The sequence below is a fragment of the Anas platyrhynchos genome, chromosome 3, assembly GCF_047663525.1.
Source record: "Anas platyrhynchos isolate ZD024472 breed Pekin duck chromosome 3, IASCAAS_PekinDuck_T2T, whole genome shotgun sequence".
Classification (NCBI taxonomy): domain Eukaryota; kingdom Metazoa; phylum Chordata; class Aves; order Anseriformes; family Anatidae; genus Anas; species Anas platyrhynchos.
The window spans coordinates 105,283,235-105,303,105 of record NC_092589.1 but is presented as its reverse complement, the minus strand read 5'-3'; the positions used below and the strand labels follow the sequence as shown (position 1 = coordinate 105,303,105).

Below are 19,871 nucleotides of genomic sequence, written 5' to 3'. Positions count from 1 at the left end.
AAAAAAAAAAAAAGGATTTTTTAACTCCCACTCCTTTGATCACTGTTGAAAAAACTACATATGTTAAAACTAAAAAAGAAAAAAATTACATTTGTGCATATTGTGTATCAGATATTCATTAATAAATTTAAAAATCTGATTTAAAACTGTTTTGATTTTAGAAGGCAAAACTCTTTCTGTACTGCAGAAAACATTTTTGGTTTTGGTTTTCTACTGAACTGCATTTGCTGAAAGCCAGAACTTGGCAGTGAGAAACAAGTTTAGTTGCAAATACGTTGGTCAGCCCTAGTATATTTATTGCCTTGTGACAGTTTCACCCACGGGGAGACACATCTGATGCAAATGGTTTGATGCTACCACCTGCATCCCTAAGCATGAAAAGGTGGTATCAGAAAAAGTAGCATATAGAGAGAGCTGAAAAACAAAAATCCATAGGTACTAAACTGACTGCCACTGCCTTTTTCATCAGGCTTTCCTGAATTTTAATATGATACATGTTCTAGGAGAGAGTAGCAGGATCATTAGGGTTAGCTTATAAAAAACGGTTACTGGCAGCTAGCAGGAGATAAAAACTGAGGTTTGGGACACACAGAGTTTCCAGGGCTGAGACAAAGAGAAAAAAATATATTCTTTCCTCTTCAACGTGAAATATTTGATCTGAAAGTCACTGAGGTGCAAAGATGAGAACTTGCAGCTCCCCTCACTCCTGGCTTACTTTTCAGGTAAAACTACTTTCCCCGAGTGTCATAAATGCTGCGCTGAAAAAAAAGCTATTAATAAATAATAGCTTGAGTATGTATACAAGATCATTATTTAATCTTTCAGTAATCTTTTGCTATGCATAATTTATTAAATGTTTTATTTATTGCTCATATTTATTAAAAATTGATTCTATTTCTTCTACCTAATGTCAATTTCCAGATGCAATAAAATATTAATATTTAATAAATTAAAAGATGCAAGGAAAGAAATATAAAAAAAAGAAATGTTCACTCCATGTCCTCCCTGTTCTCATAGACATGCCTCTTCCTACACATTAAGTGATCCCATCCTTGCTGTGTAGGCTGGAACTGCATTTTAATACACCATTTGGGGAGAAATGACAAGGAAAGGTATTGAAAATCCGGAGTGAGATCCCATCATCTTTTTGCCCTGGGAAGCCTGGAAGATTGGTTTCAAACCAAGGAGTTTGTGAACAAAGCACTCATCTTGGTGCTGCTCATCTTGGAGCACTCATCAGACTCCACTTTCAAGACATTTCCTGCAACCCCAAGGGCTAAAAACAGCAGCTAAGAGAGGAACCCAGAACAAATTACATCTCTCTGGGGCTGAAGGATTCAAAAACAACCCTGAAGATACGATGCAACATGGGATAAGATGACGCAAAGCATCCACTCAAAGCACTTCCCAGTATCTGCACACAGAGCAGCCTCAGATTTGATCCTGGTGCCACTGGGAGCATGGACACCCAGAAGGTCTCAAGAAAAATCCTGGGCAACCATTTTAGATTCAGCCCAAACTCCTCGTTAGCTTCAACCCATCCACCCATGGGCTAGCCAAGGCGTCCATTTTGAAGACCATGAAAAGCTTCACCAGCCCTGAGGTATCTGAACGCGCCTTCAGCACAAAACAACACGGAAACATTGACAAATTGGAAGCAATTAAACCCAAAAGTCAAACAACAATGACTCAAGGGACTGGAAGGAGTTGAGGAATGATTAAAGTAATTAAATCTAACTTGGCTAAGAGATAACTGTGGAGAGGAGAAGTGCTTCCATTGATTCAAAAGGCTTAATCCCCAGTGGAAGAGGCATCCGGGGGCACGGGCACGCAGACAGAGCTGGGAGACGTGGCAGGGCTGTGAGGGGGGTGGCAGCAGAGCCAGCCAAGGCAAGGAACCCAAACCTCTCCAAGCACAGAAAACACATGGGAGGTGGAAACATCTGGGCAGGGGGCAATGGATGAGATAACAGCTCAGCCTTCGCTTGCAAAAGCAGAGAGAAGTGCAGCAGGTCATGCTGAAGGAAATGGAGCGCTGATCCTCGTGTTAGCACCCGGCTGCTCTGATGCCTCGCTCTGCTGTTGCAGCCCCAAGACTTTGAGTGATGTTTCAATTGACAGAGGATTTTCCCGAGCCCGATGCTCCCCCTACGCCCCGTACAGATGTAGAAATTAGGTTACAGGCACTGAGAGCTGGGAAATTAAATGTGGCTGCTGGGTACAGCTCTGCAAGTGACAAATCCAATGAGTTTGTTTTAATCCTCCTGAGCTGCTAAACATATTGACTGCACGGGCCAGTGCACAGCTCTGTCTTTCTGGACAGAGCCAGGAGTGGCCCTTCCTGTGGGACATCTACTCACAACCCAAGCATACTGCTCCTTTTAGCAAAGCCATATAGAAAATAGAAATACCTGCCTTTTCCCCCATATACCTTTTTTTTTTTCCCATTGTGAAACCTTGTTCATGTCCTGCATGGGGAAGATCTTTTCCCATGCCCTAAAGAAGTCCAAATTTATTACTTTTCCTAAGACTCCAGACCAAAAGTTCTTCGTTAACCCCCCTTCTGCATTAGAAAAACTTCCATGCATATGCCCACCAGCGCTGTGAAAAGCCAAGAGAGTAAACAAGGATGTGCCACATTTAACATTGCTCTGAATGAATCTGCTCAGCATCCAGCCCCAGGGATTCAGGATATGAGATAAGGTTTCCTAGCTGGGAGGCTGTTGTGGATCCCGTAATGTCTTTAGGAAGGGGTCATCGTAACTAATTAAGACACAGAAAGAAATAAGCATGCCCCATTTGTCCTGGTTGTAAATTCCTCCTAATAGTTGATGGTAAAGACTTGCACTCTGATGCAGGGGAGCTGAGCTAATTTAGGAGATCACCATATCCTGTTTCCTTGTCCATCATTGCTCCCAGCTTCCAACAAATCTAACGGTAACCCGTGTTTTTAAAGTATACCAAGTCCTAAAAACATTTTAGTTGCTTCCCTCTTTCTGCCCCGTTAAAACAAAAGTTCCCTTCCTACCTAAAAAGTGCCTCTTACTGAAGAATACCACCCAGGCGGTGAGAAATCAAAACAGACAACCCAACCTTTTTGTCTTCATGATTTTTTCAGACAAAATCTTGCTGTTTTGGTAAGCAATCTCAATCAACTGCCTTCCCAGCTGACTAGACTTGTACAGAAGATCCGTTTTATTTTCTAGCTATCACGGGAAACATCTCAATTAACCAAATGTGCAAGAACTTATTCCCATTGCTCCCTGACTTTTAAGGCTTTCTGCATGCCCCGGGCAAGTAATTTCCCTTCTAAAATAGTAACAGTAACTCAATCCACAGAAAACAGTAGGTCCAAACTACACCCTTGCCACTTCCCTTGGAGCCTACCAGCTCATTCTTTTTACTGTTTTAGCACAAAACTGCAGAAAAAGCTGAGTCTGCCACCATCACACTTTACCTGGTGCCCATCACCCACAAAAATCCTCCAGCTTTTGGGGCTGAAGTCTCCAATATCTCTAAGACGTGGACTTTGAGCCGCTTTGCTATGACCATGCCCGTGCCTGACCCTGATGTCCCACCCAGCCTCCATCCCACCCCATCCCCACAGAGGTGCAAGATGTCCTGGGCTGGGGCTGCCAGGAAAGGCAGAGGTTGAGTCCTTTCAGTATATTCAGTATAAGTTGATTTTTTTTGACAGAAAAGAGCCTCTGTGGAAAGGAGAGACTTTCACTAAATCATTTAATTTCATGTGAATTCCTGCGTTGCACAAATAAATGATTTTGACAGAAAAATTTCTTCCAGTTGTCATCACTAGCAATACCTGGATGCATTAGAGAAACAGAGGCTGCTTTTGAAGCAGTCTCCTGATGGGCTCTGCTTCACCTTGTTTTGATTTACATCACTGAATGATACTGAACCAAGCAAACTGCTCTCCCTATGGGTGAAGCTAAACCAGAAGGTGGGCTTCAACTGCTGATGGCCTTTCAGCCCAAGAGAAGAGACTACAGTTAAAAGAAAGTAAACCTCCTTGAAGTGTCTGTAGTGTGAACGTTGGGTCCTCAGCACTTGGCACGTCCAAAAGCAGTTAATGTTCTGAGAACCTTGAAATTACTTTTTTCAATCAATGTATAAACTAGAGCGACACAATCTCATTTCTCATTTGAATGAACAAACACAACTTCCAGACAACTTGCTCTGAATTCTCCATTGTCTGACACAAAGAGCAGAAACACCCTCTGAAGCTACAGACATTTCTGCAAGTCATTGAGTCTTTTTTTTTCTTTTCCCCAAGAACATTTTATCTCAGCATATTGAGGTTGCCTGTATCTTGGTACTTTTGACCCAATGGTGGCTTTTTGCATCACATAATTCACATTTGTGGTGGTGTGTGAATGGAATAGCAAAATGAAAATTTCCTGAGATAACAGAAACGCAGATGGCACCCTACTCAAAGGTCTGTAAAAACTGAGTCATTTACTTTGCATCAGAAGAAACAATTTGTGTCAGAAAACTTGATATAAATAGGACTGTAAATAATTAGACAAATTAAGCAATTCAGACTTTCTTCCCAAACGCAACACAAGGGAGTCAATCTGATGATTAATGCAGGCATCTTGAAGCTGATCGCTATACGTGTGGGCTCCACGGCCACCTACGGGCTGCCTCCCAGATGGCACACGTGTGTCTGGCATAGAGGTGCACAGGATGCCTGGGGGAAGGTACGGCGCGAAGGGAAGCAAATGTAGTAAAACTTGTCACCGAGTTGAACATTTGAAGCAAATCACGGCTCGACGTCTCATATGAAGAATAGAGCATAAATCCCAACAGAAATGGGAGTGTGACAGAGTCATCACCAACTCAGGAACGAAGCTTGGTCTCACTGCAATGGATGGGATGTTTGACGTGCTGCCTGTCCTCCTCTGGCCTGTGCTGGCAGTGCCCGGGGCTGACCTTACGAGATCCAGAAGCAGCACGTGTGCTGAGCAGCTATATATGCTGCCCAGCTGCCCCTCAGCAAGCCTGGTAATTACAAGGCAGAAGCACTCTGAAGTTCTCCCAGCGACATCAAACACTCGGCGCTATCACTGAATTCTAAGCAGCCGCTCAATAGAGATTATGGCACAAAAAGGAGACAAAGTCAGGAAGCAAAGCAGGAAGAACAGACAGATATTAAAGACAAAAAAACGCAGTATCGGTTCCCTCACCTTTCCAGACAGAGAAGCATTTCATCTCAGAAGATGTTTGATTCTGCATTGCTTTGGTTTGCAGTTTGATATCCTTTTTTTTTTTTTTTTTTGACTAGTCCAATTTCAACCCCAGCAACAATGTAATTGGCCAGAGATCTGCTTCTGTGCTTGAAACTTCAATTCAATAACCTCTCTCCTATTGTATTCCACAGAGATCCAGAGCTAATGTGTGCTCGGGATATGAGAAGAATGATTCTCTGGGAGAGCTGAAGTTCAATTCCTTTCTTTCATTTCAATAAACTGAGGCTGACTTTTAAATTGGCAGGCCTGTCAAAGAAGATTTTTTATCACAATTAGAAGCTCAGACATGGAATGGCCTTATCAGAAGAATGAAATGGAGTTTTTCTATAGTTCTGTGAAGGTATCAGTCAGAAAAGGCATACCGGAGGGAACACAACCAAAAATATTTTCACAAATATTCATTCTGATTTAAAAAAAATAAAAACGAATTTGTTCCAGCTGTGTTTGCTTCTCTCAAACAGGCAAATAATCCAGTTCTGGTCACATGGATTCTCACGGAAAGCAAACTTTGGGAACTCGTGAGGATTCATGAAAAGTAAAGTTTACACAGAGGAGGAAATGAGCCAGACAGGAATCAGACCGCGCTCATCACTGCAGACGTGTAGGACTGCTTATGGGAACATCGGGGAGCATGGCAATAGCTCTTTGTGCGGGGCTCCCAGCACATCAGCCTGCTGCTCTTCAGAGAAACCCTGCCTCAGACAAACCCCTCCTCAAACCCTACCAGTGGCAAGAAGCTTTTTGTAATTGTTTAACCCCATGTTTCTTTCAATTGAGGGACCCCAGCCCAAGAGGGCTCCAACTGTTTTCTTTATATCTGGCTTTAACACTTAGATTTATCTGAATGAGGAACAACAGCCTTCCGACCTGACAAAGCCAGACACCATGGCCAGGAATAACAAGAATAACAAGTGCTTAATGCAGCTGATGCATGGATAAAAAAGAAAGAGACGAGAAAAGCGGTGGGTACAGATGCAGAGAGAAGACAGCAGTGGTGGTGTGCCCATGTAACACAGCTGTCTCAGCATCACCCTCCTCCCAGCCTGCCCCAAGACGAGTGAATCTGATACTGGCTCATGCTGCAGCTGTGGCAGGGCAGGACCAAGATGACAAAGGCTGGTGATAAATACATTGAGTCAGAGGCAGAAAAAGCCACAACAGGACAGCAGCATAGCTGTAAGGGGTTGCAGTGTCCTTTGCCAGCTGGGTACACTCACTGCCTCCCTTGTGCTAGCACTGCCAGGCATTTCCATGCAGTCAGTCAGGTCAGCTTGCAAGGAAACTCTTTTTTAAGGCAGTTTTGAGCCAGTCCAGAAGCTTGTTCCACTTGGCAGCTGCACAGATATCACTGACACCAGTGGCCCAGAGAGGACAGGCTCACCCCTCCGAATAGCAGTGCCGAGGTGTTTAACGGCAGCCAAACGTGAAGCTGCAGGGTTAGCGGCTGGCTGGCTGCACCTTGCACGAGTTTCATGACAGCACCCAAACACCTGGACAAAAATTAAAAAATAAAAAATATAAACATACAATATAAACATACATACAATATAAACACACCATCCCAAGTGGAGAGCCAGCCAGGAGTCCCTTTCCTGCAGACCCCACCAGGAAAAAAGCAGGTTCCACAGCTGCCCCTGCCCTGCTACCAACTCAGCACAACTTCTCCCTGCCCTCAGCCCAGAGCAGCAAACCATCGAGGTGGAAATTGAGCTGTCCCTCAGGAAAAGCTGCCTGATGCCACCACAGCGCTTCTGACCTTTTTTGGCCACCCAAGTAAAGCAAAAATGGAGTGCCCACCTCTCTCCTGGAAAGCCTTTTATGATACCCCTGAAGGGAAATGAGTAGGCTGATAATTAATGGAGCACATAATAGTTTGTGGCCTCCAAGAGAAAAACAGCCTTGCACATTACCTCTTAACAGCTTAGCCACAAGTGTAGAATATTCTTGTTATTATATATAAATCTTTTTTTTTTCCAGTCTTCTGTTTTTTTAAAGACTAATTATTTTTGTTTTGAGAGTAAAATTCATCCAACTTTCCAGCAAGCAGCAGAATTAACAAGTCCTGGCTTTCCATAGAGAAGTGTCCTACCTGTTGGCACTCTCCAGCTACCACCACACTTCCAGCAGCATCTGGCCACACTCTTACCTATCAGCAGAAGAAAGGACAGCAAGTGCCTAGCTGCTTCCAAGCTACACATATATTTGAGCTCACACTGCAACTTGTCACTGTGCACCGACAAGAATTCGTGTCTCTATCCAGAGAGTAAGTGTCACGATGCCCACATGAGTTCATCGTCTTTGAGGTCTCTCCATCAGAGCTGAACTTTCTTGATGTTTACTGGGGAGAAGGGACTGATGGATGGAAAGATACATGGAATAAAAGACCAGCTGAAACTGGCTCACCACCTCTGAAACCAGACTTATGTCAGGTAACACATAAGACTGCCCCAAAAAAATCCCCTGGTAGCTGAAGTTTCCAGACAGTTACTCCAGCACCCTGGGTTGGAGGAAACCTTTAGAACAGAAGACAGTTGCTTTTCTTAGGGAGGTTCTCCCCATAAATCAAAAACTAGAAAATCCTCTTCATCTGTGGCCTGTAGCAGCCTTGTCACGAGCTCATGCAGGCTCGGTGTGGCAGAGGACATCGGCCTGTCCATGGCAGTGCAACCCCCAGCACCTCAGTCACCTCTGCTGCTTCATCTGGGTGGAAATCCCCAAAATTAAGCTCCCTGCAGCCATTCTGTCCGTAGGACATCCTCCAGGGCTGCAGGCCCCCTCCAGACCCAGAGGCACCCTGGAGGCGCTGAATCATTGCTAAAGCACCATTATTTTGGTTTCTCTCTGCACAGATTTGTATTTGCTTCAGGCAATAACATTCCTACGTTAGATGCGTGCTCTTGCTGTTGTTAGCCAGGGCTTCTGTCATTCTCACTATCTGCAATTTTTGGAGCAGGAATTGTTCTTCTCATCGTTCTTACTCCCCACAAAGAAGCCCCCCCACAAACAGTGAGAGTTGCTGACACCACACCTAGCAAAGACCATGGAGGTGTCTCCAGCACCTCCCTTTGGACCAGGTGGATCTCCAAGAGGCACCACAAGGTACATAGCACACCACAGCACGTGGCAAGCCAGCCCAGCTGGGCTGCATCAAGCATCAAGGCTTTGTCTCCAGCAAAGCCTAGGCAAACTCTGGCCTGAGCGGAGCCGGAAAGCCTGGGCTGTTGTGGTAAGCCAGGGGGAAGAGGATCACCTCAGGCCAGGAGCCTCAGCAAGGCTCAGAGACGGCTCGGCAAGTCTTTCTCACTCTTCTTTTAAAAGTACATTTCTAAATGTGCTGCCTAGAGGCCAAAGAAATTCCCGGAGTGAACATGAATTTTTCAGGAGGATGGGATTTATCTGCTGCTGGTCTTGAAGATACAAAGGAGACAGAAAAGGCAATTTTCTGACTTCAAAGGCGACCATCACAGGCATTTTCCGAACAACCTTCCCGCAACATGTGCACACACAGAGCTACATACAAATATACCACGTATAAATATGCATACGTGTGTGATTCCCACCAAGGTGCTCCTGCCAGAGCCCACCCCTCCGCTGGTCACCATGGAAGCCCATCCTGGTAAGCCATAGTCACATTCCTCTGCTATTACTCACCAACATTAACCACTTCAGCCAGCCGTAAAGCATTTATTTCTCCCAAGAACACACTGACTGACAAAAAGGAGAGGAAAAAAGACAAGAGAGGAAAAATTTTGTGCCCTCGCAAACCACCTTCCCCCTCTGCACAGGGCACCCAGCCAGCACAGCCATGAGCATCCACCCATGAGCAGCCAGGACAGGGAAAATTCAGCCCTGTGGTTTGCAGGAGGTACAGGAGTCTGGTCCGGATGGCACAGAGCATTTTGAAGTGGCTGCAGGCTGACTTAGTCATTCCCTCCATAGACTTGTCTCTGTATATATGCCTACGTACGTCTGCTCAGAATATCTCCAGCCTGATATGGAAGTCTGCTAATGAACCCACACGTTTCATCAGCCATTTCCAAAGTCTGAAGGGTCTGGGGATGTATTAGAAAATAGACATCAGGATGTTATCCATCTCTGGTGATAATACGGAAAAAAAAATCATAATCTTCTGCTACATCTAAGTTTGACCTCTGCTTCTTCCATTTTGTATTGCTGCACAAGAGGGAATCCGGCCGTTTGCAGATGGATAGGACTGAATAAAATAAGTCAGGCACTAAGCTTATTGCTGACATACATTACTGACATTTCCCTTCCACGAACAGCTCACGCACGCACATGGGGAATGACAGTAGCTTTTTAAGCTAATTTACTACTACATGATGAAAACGCAAAACCCAGAAGAAACAAGTCCATCTGAGCCATTTCTTTCTCACATCTGGACAGAAAACGTCTGAGTAACATGGACAAACCTGTCCTCAGCTTTTCAGGAAAACAGTTTGGAAAGGACTTCAGGGGGTCCTCTAACCCATCCCAATGGCCCGACCTCCTCCACTGGCCAAAGCAACTAAACTTCCACTTTTAGGGTGAAACCAGGCTTCATACATCAACAAAAACGGTCCAAACAACTGGGAATGACTGGCATTTTATCTCTCTTTTTTCTTCTGATTGGATGTTTTTGGCTGCCAGCACGAATGTAAATTCTCCTCATTTCAAGCAGGTAAATATTTCTTTGCAACAGGGCCTTGAAAAACAGGTCCACTGTGAGTCATTTTATCTCAGGCAATTTTTCATAATTGGGCTTCATGGAACAAACTCCTCTTGTTATTGGTGTGATATCAGATAATAAAATAAATAATTTGCCATTTTTGCAAACAGAAGGGAAACAAAACAGATTTATAGCACTGGGATTTGGAAATGCTTGTTACTTGCTTGTTTTCCATTTTGTGTCTTCTCCAGGGGTTAAACAAAAACATCACTAAGGATCTGTCTGCAAAGAGGTACAAGGGAAACAACGGTATGTATAAAATTGAGACTTCAGAGGGGAATTTCAATCAGCATATTATCAGGATATTCTGACAATGTTTAAAATCTCCAGAGATAAAAAACAGTTGCTGGAACTCATACAGCTGTTTGATGCTGATTTGTGATTGCTCTTACCCAACAAAAAGCAAGAAAGGGGAAAAATTGGATGAACAATTTTAGAAGAAATTAAGGAACATGAAAGAGAGGAAGGAAAGATGAGAGAAGTGTAACAAGCAGAGAAAAACTTAAGTACCAGTGGTGGGAAGCTAAAAGCAAATGCCTTAAAATAAGGAAACCAGGTACATAAATTTCACGCTGAGTAATGAAACATGAGAGCAGATTACTGTAAATTCTCCTTTTGTGATGTCCCATCTAAAATGGTGCGTTTTACTAAAACACAAGTCTCACTTGGGTTCAGAATGGAAGTAATGGCTACAACTTCAGAGCATGCTCAGAAAGGATACAGAAATAAAGTAAATAAGCATAAGCCTGAACATACAGAGTCCCTTCCACCTGCAGAGCCTGAACAAGGCAGCGTTCCTCAAGAAAAAGGACAACACAAGGGGGTAAAAGACAGCAGAGGTGTCTGTAGGGTAGCTATAGGGTCAGTGCATCTTCCTCTGGCATTCTCTCTGTTGCAAATACAGGACACTGCAGGGTAGAAGCTCAGCCCCTACTTCACATCACTCCCTAGAGAAGGCTGTTTCTTTCCACATGCTGTATGTTACACACAGGCAAAATCCCGTGCCTTGCCCAGGCACTGGCAGTTGGATGTTGAAGGTAAATGGTGCAATACCCCTCAGACTGCCGTCTGCCTCTCCAGCTGCTCTCCCAACAGGCCACTCAAGATATATTAAAGTCACTGACTCGGTGGATTTGCTTTGTACAAATTCAATTTAGAAGTTTCTCATTAGTTCAGAGATGTGAAATGATGGGCTGAAGGTTTCAAAACTGTTAAGTACAACTGTGAGAGAGATATTCTCCTTATGCCGCACTCTAACTTGCATTCATCTCCCTTGCTACTTGACACCTGTTTTTGAGTAGTATTCACTGGTACAGAATTAGATGATAAAATCTTATGAAATGTGGACATCTTCTTCCTTTGTGAATTTCTGGAGCACCGTATAAACCCTGGAAAGAAAAAATGCATTGAATAGCCCCCACAGGAGGAAAAAAGTAAGAAAACAAGAAAGACGTCTTACCCATGAAAAGCAATTTTAGAACATATTGGGTTTTACATAGCATCCTGAAAGTCACACGTGGCATTTTAAATATAAGGACGAGCTATTACTAAATAAATCATCACTCAAACGTATCTGAAATGCTTTAACTTCCAGGAAGAAATTAGAAAACAGGCAAAACAAAAACAGTAACTGAAGCTGAATTTTTAAAACATGCCATGACTCCATCTTTTTCAGAGTCTGGATTTAAGAACTTCAAGCATGAATTAAGAAAAAAACACTCAGATTACAATCTACTTGGAAGCTACACACAATATAGAAACTGGTTTGAGAAAAAATTGGCATTCAGAGGCACTGAGATTATTCAGTTACTGCCATCACTCACTGAGAAACATGACGTTCCACCACATGAGTCATCTCTGCAAGGCAATGGGCACAAAACGTACCATGAAACACACTGAGAATCTGCAAATACAAGACCCGAAGAGAGAAGAATCTCTGATGTATGACAACAGCATGACATTGGCTAATATGTACTGTGGCAGTGCTCTGGTACATTGGATGGGCTGCAGCGAGGAGGTGGAGGCAGTGATGACACCTCCCTGGAGGAGACCCTCTCCAGCTGGGACGGAAGGAAAATGGCCATGGCCCTGTGTTTCCATCTCTCCTCTTCTCAGCTTATGTAAAAGAAGGGAATTTTACAGTGCTGTGCTGCTCCTTCTGCTGCCCATGGCAGCGAGGGGCACTGGTGTATCTCGTTTAAGGGCATCTTAGATCTCTGCTGCAAAGCTGTGGAAGGTATCAGGAAAGGGCACACCAAGCCCTCAGTGTCCAAGCAAGTGGATGAAACCTCTGCTCAGCACATTGGCACCTGGAGAAGCAGTACTCTCCAAACTGCACATACCAGCCCCCAAACTCCTACATAGCGGCCCCTTTCTTCTCATCTGTTCCAGATGAGGCCCTTAAACCCTCAGGCCACCCTGGTCCCAAATGAAGAACCCCTCTGGGAAAATAACAGGCCACAGGCATCCTACAGCACCAGGTACTTGCAGCATCTGGACTCTGTCCTCTGTCTCTGCCCTGCCCTCTTTGCTTTGTTCTTCAACAGACAATTCTTCTGCCCTTCATTCAAGGGCAAAAATTTTGGCCACCAGAGGTGGTGCAGGCAGCCTGGGGAGTCAGCTCTAAGAATAACAAAGCTGTGGAACCAGGCTTGAAGCAGTTGAAGCACACCAAATTGCATCCCACTCAATTTTCCACTGCTAGCGTAGCCCAGTCCACTGAGACGCAGTTACGTGGCACAACTCAGTGCAACTCATGACCCAGTCCTGTCACTGTGGATCACACGCCCTTTGTTGCAGGCAGCTGTTATTTATTCTAAGGCTGCCTTGAAGTCTTCCTCCGAAAAATCCTCCACAATTTCAAAAGCTGTGATTTTCTCTTTTTTTTTTTTTAATCAGACTGGGAAATTGCTCAGGATTTTTTTCCCCTCCACTTTTAGAAGTAAGGATCGTGTTTTGCTTGCAAACATAGCAGCTGAATAATCTTACAGTCGACCTCTTCACTTAAGGGAACATTTTAAACTTGTTTGCTTTAAGGGCTTTGCAATGAAAGTACTTGATTAGCAAAAGAACATGTGCTAATTAGTATTTCATTATGAACTTCCTTTGCTGATCTTTCTTTTGGAAGTACTAAAATGCTTAACCTGCTTCTCACCATCTTTGTGGTCACTTGAAAAAAATTGGCTGGCTTCGTAACGACACAAGGGAGAGCAGTGCAAGATTTGACTCTAAGTTTTATCTAGAAACAAACCAGGCTGAGTGGAAATAGCAGCCATACAAAAAACATCCAGGCAAAAGCAGCTTGGTTTAGTTTGGAACCTTCCCCTTAAACAGGCCTGGAACAAACAATTTGTACAAGAGTCTAGAAAACAGCAAAACTAAGGGAGGGAAAAAGCTACAGCTGTGCAGCTTATTATGCTTGAAAAAATACATCTGGAGCTGCAGGTAGAAGTGCACCTCTATCACCCCACAATCCTCACAACAACCAACCCAGATAGTACAAGTAGCATAGTAGCTGTCACAGTAGCTTTTGATCTCCCACTGTGTAAGGACCATATAAATTTACAACATTTAGAAGAAATTCTGTACTACAAGGGACAGATGCTGGAACTGTTTTCCCTGGAAGTGTTGAAGGCCAGGTTGGATGGGTCTTTGAGCAACCTGGTCTGGTGGGAGGTGTGCCTGCCCATGGCAGGGGGTTGGAACTGTGCGATATTTGGGGACCCTTCCAACCAAAACCATTCTGTGATTCTACTAAAAGATAGTCAAGGAATAGTCAATAATGGGTTTTGTCTCAAGTGTGCCCACAGGGGTGCTCAGAAACCCAAAGACATTGATGTAGGAGAAGATATCACTTGCCTTTCCAGAGGAGGGGAGCAGCCAGTCTACCCACGGAAACCGCTTCAAGAAGCACAGGGAGGTCAACCATATCCAGGTCCTTCACAGTGCCTTTTCACCACCAAGCTGTCCTATAACCAAGTGGAAAGAAACAGTGGTAGTGCAGATATTATCCAGGGAAAAAGAGATGCCCTGAAGAAGAGAAGCCAACAGGCAGCTTGTATCCCCCTGAGCTACAGAGAGCAAAGCTGAGGGAGCCTTTCCAGCCATAATGACCTGACTGACTAAGGGCAGTGCTCAGCAGCTCATTCTCTCACCCCTGGCTCCCCAGGCCTGTGCCAAACAGGTCCTCGGGCAGAAGCACAGCATGCAGGCAAGGCAAAGGTGGATTTGCCCAAATCCCACCCCATAGTGCATGCAAGTTCCCTCGAAAGGCAGAATGGCTCGGCAGGGAGATGTGCTCACAGCCCCAATGGTGCAGAGCTGGAGCACACTGCAGGTTGCTTCATCACAAAGGACACACATCTGAAATCAGATTCCTCGTGGGTGACAGCGGCAAGATCAAAAGCTAAGCTCTTCTTTGAGTCATTCATCAGCTCAGATGTGAGTTGTCAGCCGTTTGAAGGTTTTCCACAGAAGTTACCACACAGTCTGTGCTCTTTATCAATTCTCTGGCTGTAGCAGTAGGGATGTGTCAGACCCACTTCTTTCATTTATTAAAACTTTCTGCCTAATTTGACAAACTGGAGGAAAGTTCTGAATATAACTGAGCTTCAATTAATTTTCTTTCATTCCCCTAAACACCTGCACCTCCAGTTCATAGTAGTACACATTGTAAAACATAAAAGGAGAATTGTTCTCTCTGCTTTGAGGAAACCCTGTGGCCCTGCTTCTGTCCCCCTTGAACTCATACCCATGTCACTTTCCTGGTCGCAAATATGCCAGAGACCTAAAAGCATCTGCCCAGAACATCAGTTATACATTCACTAATTTTACATCCAAAAGATGAGCCGGAATATAATAAAGGAACGGAGAAAGGTTTTACGATAGGACCCTGCTCTTACCTTTTTCAGGTACCCTACTCTGGGATCAGGATTAAGCCTACACATGCCTTCTTCTCCCTTTGTCCCCCTGGAGTCTGAGGTGAGCATGCTCTCAAGTCTAGCAGCTTAGTAAGAGGTGAACAAGATGAAGGCAGACCTAGGTTTTGTTTAGGCTATTAGGTTCAGCTGCACAGACAGCTGAGCCCAATTTGGAGGGACCAGACATGGGAAAGTGGTTGGAAGTGGTTTGTAGGGGCAAGGGCTTCACCTGACAGAGCCTCAGAGGGAAGGGCATGAGCAGGATCCTCAACAAGCACCTATTTGAGCTCTCTCACTCTGTAGGGTGGGGAGGAGGCACACGAGCAGCAGGAAGAGAGGCAGAGCTGAGCAGAGCAAGCCTGGAGGAAGAGGAGAGGGGGTGGGCTCCCTCCAGGCTGCCTGGGCACGGCAGGAGGGATGCGGGTGGCTCTGAGCTGCTGTACAACTGCGTGGGCGACGTTTTCAGCGAGAGCAAAAGAGTTTTTTCATCTGAGCCAATGACCCATTGCTCACGGCTGAATCACGCCACCACTCCTTGGGAAACTGCCAAGTGTAAAGAAAACGGGGAGCCAGCCGGGGAGGAGTAAGCAGCCCTCCTATCTGGCGTGCCTAGGGGCCTACACCCATGGAGGTGCAGAACACAACCATGCTCAGTCCTCCCGACCCTCTTTCTCCCTCTGCACGTACATATCTCGTGTCAACCATGTCTCCAAAGGTCTGGGGACAGCATGAACTTCACAGCAGACAGGGACCAACCCCTTGCAGAGCTCCCTCACCCTTACAGAACAAACGTGGCAGACCCTGGGGCCTTTCTAGGGCCGCCCATGGCAGCCAGCCATGGAGGATTTTTTCTGAATGCAGCTGGTGGGTGAGGTGCCGAGGAGTCCTTGGTACCCATGACAGTCAGCAGAGATGACACATGTGCTGACAGGAGAGCTCTGAGAAGCACTCGGCCTACCCCAGGGTAGAGTGCCATCCAAAATGTATGTTTGATCGACCGAACCATGGCCTTAGGTCCGCTGCAAGCTTCACTCTGTTGAAGTCAGTGAATCATAAAATGCCCCATGCTGGAGGGGCCTCTGGAGGTCACCTACTCCAGGCCTCCTGCTCAGAGCGGCGACCACCGCAGAAAGCTGCCCAGGGCCTCATCAGTTGAGCGCTGAGCACCTCCCCAGGCAGATATTGCCTGTCGTGATAACTCATGGTAACACTTAAGGAAAGGTATTTCATGTCAATAAGGCGGCAGATCTGACTCAGGACCTATGGAAGACCCGTGCCCAGCAGGAGAGGCAGCTGGAGGCCAGGCAGGATACTCCAGGGCATTTTCAGCTACGACTATTTTCTGGTGACTGAATACAACCATAGGTGTCCAGACATGGGACCAATTGCATGTATGTTGTGAAATGGCACTAGAAGCTGGCTGTGAGGTGGGATTAAGTGATCCCACCAGCACTGGTCTTCCTCACATCTTCCCACGCCTGCCAGATGCTCACTACACAGCTCCCCTGAGCTCAGGATTCAGTTTTGCCAAGCGAGGCTCTGTGAACCCAGCATGACTGTGATTCTTATAAGATAATCAGACAGTAGCAATAAAAAAGAATAAAATAATTACAGGCTTATAAAAATCAAGATTAATTCTCTACCTCATTCTCCAGCTACCTGCTTGTTGTCCCAGACCAGGCAGGGATTAAAGACTGTAAAATGCATACAACCCTGAAATTACCATGCTGTGGAGGGCTAATGATCTGTGCTGTTTCCCTCATCTTGAGACTGCTTTGCTGTCACGTTATGCAGTGCCACCAAACATTGTTTTGCTCAGAGAGACCTTTCAAACCTCAGTGGAAGTGGAACTAACTGCATCTCAAAATGGTTCACGAGACCATGTCAAAAGCTGTACTGGTGATGTAAGACCAGGTCTACCCTTCTGTGCAGAAATAAGTAACAAGCGCAATTCACACATGGTTATTTAGGCCAGTATGAGAGAAAGCTTGCTCTTGGCTATCAAAAATGGGACAATCAGCTGAAATCAGTGGGAATTGTGCTCAAGCACCACAGTACAGTGATGAAAAATTATAGACATGGTAGAAATCTGTAAAGCTTTTATCATGAGGAGGCTGAAGACACAACTCTGATCCTTCTCACCATCCTTTTATAAAAGTACATCAGTATTTGCTTTTCACAGACCTGCTATGCAAAGAGTAATAAAGAGATCTTTGAGTCATGTGAGGAGAGTCCAGCTCCTTTAGGACCTCCGGTAACTTAGATAATTTGCATAACTTTTAACAGTAATGAATAAATAAAGAGCCAAAGGAATACCTGGTGTTAATGAGTGTAACTCCACTAATTTCAATAAATTAACAGCAGTAACTCCAGAACTCAGTTCAACAATGCTATTTAGTGAACTTGGTGCAGAAAATAAGTGAGCCTATTTTATAGCTTTTAGGAAGATGAACCAGTCAGGTTCAGCTTTCCAAAGTTATTAACTCCTAGAAAAAAGACAGGGAGTAAAAAATTAAAAATTCAGCCTAAGAAAGCAGCAGCAAACTGAAAAGGGAGATCAGAATGGAACATTTGTACAAACTCCTTTGTCTAACAACTCATGCCCTAGGTAAAATATTCTGGCCCTGAAACTAAAGCTGAAGGAGATTTTATTACAAACGCAGCTGCATTTATAATTAGACAGTGAAATGTAGTAGGAAAAAATAGCATAGGAACAATTTTGCATGGGGACTGCATGACCTAATAGCTGCTTTTCAACTCTACTATCAATGATTTTGTGCTCTAGTTTCCTTCATCAGCTGACTGGGGACTGTTTTTGAAGTCATTAGGAAACTGGGAACACACCGATTTTACTTGAGAATTACAGAGAAATGGCACAGATAAGATAAAGATGGAGAATTTCCTCTCTTACACTGTCTGTGCATTGTTTAAACTGGACTGATGCAGCGGCCATTCCTGTTTTGCTGCTGCTAAACGGGAGAGAGGAATCAGACCCCGTATGACATTTCCAGGCAGCAAGTTACAGGCGAAACTTGTGCAAGTGGCAGTTCTTTGTGTTCCCATAGCAACCCAAGCTGCAGTTGTCAGTAATTAAAATTAAATCCATAGTTTTATTAGAATGCCAGGAATTGCCTTCTCAGATGATGGAGACAAAGCCGAAGCCACAATATCTGCAAAAATAATAGATTTCCTTACACAGCTTAGTTATTCCTTACAGCAGCGTTCAGCTACATTGCACCCGTTTCAGCATCAGTTCGAACAGGAGTGGGAAATGGTATCTAGAAGGTTTTAACCCTACTCTTGTGGCACGTTGTTTCTATCATAGGTCGCATAACGTGGGCAGCAGCTGCAGCAAGGGGTGCAGCAAGGTGAACTCCCCTGGAAAGTGCTTTGCATACAGAATATATTGGCGTCCTAAATTAAGAGGATGGGGAGAAGGTCGAGCGCTAAACCCTGACTATATAACATGGCTTTGCTACCAACAGCCCCCTCATTTCTGGCTCTGCCCTGGACCTTCCCCACCAGCTGTCTGCAGAACAAGGCTTGGGCATGCATGCTGGGCCCAGGTCATGGCAGGACTCTTCCCTGAATCGACTATTAGACTGTCTCAACCAGACCGCACCATGCTTGGCTCCCTTTGCCCTACAAGTTCTCCAGCACTGTCCCGGGTGGCTTTGCAACCTCACATGCCCTCGTGTTAACCATCAGCAAAACACACCGCCAGGATCATGTGAAAAAAACACCGCTGTCGTGGGCTGCGGCACTTAATTCATTTCCCTTCAGACAAGTGGATCTGGGAAAACGCAGACAACATAATAATCATGTTTTATGGCCAAAATCTCTCCCTCATGGGGCCCAGTGGAGACCCAAGGCCAAGCACTGTTTAGTGTATATGCAGCCAGTCTGCTTCAGAGGGAGCAGGAGGACACGAGCCAGCCCGTGCTCCTTGGCCTCACACCCGACAATCAGTCCTTGGCTCTCTGTTATTTAGTAGTATGGATGTATCCATAAAGAGTACCCAAAACCACTTCTGGCTCCAAAAAAAGCCTCCTTAACTTAATAGAAAAGTAAATTATTTTGCTTCTCAGAGGCAGATTAAATTTTCCAACTGGCTAAGCATAAATTAAAATCCGTCTCTCCAAACCAGAGCCTACCAGCAGCTACCATGTCCAGCAAAACAGATTCTCATTAGTTGCTCTTAAAATTGTTAAGAAAGCAAAAATAAAGTGCTATATTAATAAATAAATGAAAAAAAATAATTCCTTACATCTACCCTGGAAAGAGAGCTGGTAACAACAGAACAAACATCTGCATTTCATTGTAGTGAATCAAATAGGAAATTGTAACACGTTTATATCTTTAGAAGGAACAAGAATGCAAGGCTGTACATACACACCTGCATCATAAGCCCAGTAACAACATCAACACTCCAGATTGCAGAGAGGCATACTCTTTTGTTTGGTAGTAGAGGTAACAGCCATGGTTAGCATGACGCCTCCTGCCAAAAATACATCTGACAAAACTAAACCTTCTGAGATGAGGGGGCTTCTGTGGAAACTGTGGACTTCAAATAAAATTTTAGTTTAAGTTTGGAAAACAACTTTAATTTTCTGCTTCTTCATCTCCTCTTATTTTGAAAACAAAATCCTGCTAAGTCTTGCTCTTCCTAAATTTTATCACAGGAAGCCTCACAACGCAAGCTGAAGAACTGCACGCAGAACAGTCCAGAAGTTCTCTAGAGCTGTGATTCAACGAGGCATCTTTCAGACTGAACAGCTCAGCCATGATGTTATTCTTGCTCACCACTTCCATCTCGGCACTCCACGCTCCAGTTTCGTGCTGAAACAAAACTCTAGCACAGGCACAAACCACATTTTCCAGGAATGTCGATACAAGCAGCATTGTGCGTTGATGGATGTTCAGGAAAAGTGAGTAAGAAGGCTCCTGGTACTTTAGAAG

General features: G+C 44.7%; 1 long non-coding RNA gene across 5 annotated transcripts; it reads right to left on the bottom strand.

Annotated features, from left to right (window-relative positions):
• Positions 1-4,035: 4,035 nt before the first annotated feature.
• Positions 4,036-15,361, bottom strand: LOC106015300 (uncharacterized). 5 transcript variants are annotated; one of them, XR_002399537.3, is made up of 5 exons: positions 15,142-15,356; positions 14,895-15,030; positions 13,852-13,961; positions 7,414-11,381; positions 4,036-6,757 (listed from the first exon to the last, which is right to left on the bottom strand). It is a non-coding gene; the product is annotated as an uncharacterized lncRNA (long non-coding RNA). The 5 variants fall into 5 exon arrangements; XR_011808564.1 differs by having other exon boundaries at positions 14,895-15,361; XR_011808565.1 differs by having other exon boundaries at positions 10,750-11,381; positions 14,895-15,155.
• Between the last annotated feature and the right edge of the window lie 4,510 nt (positions 15,362-19,871).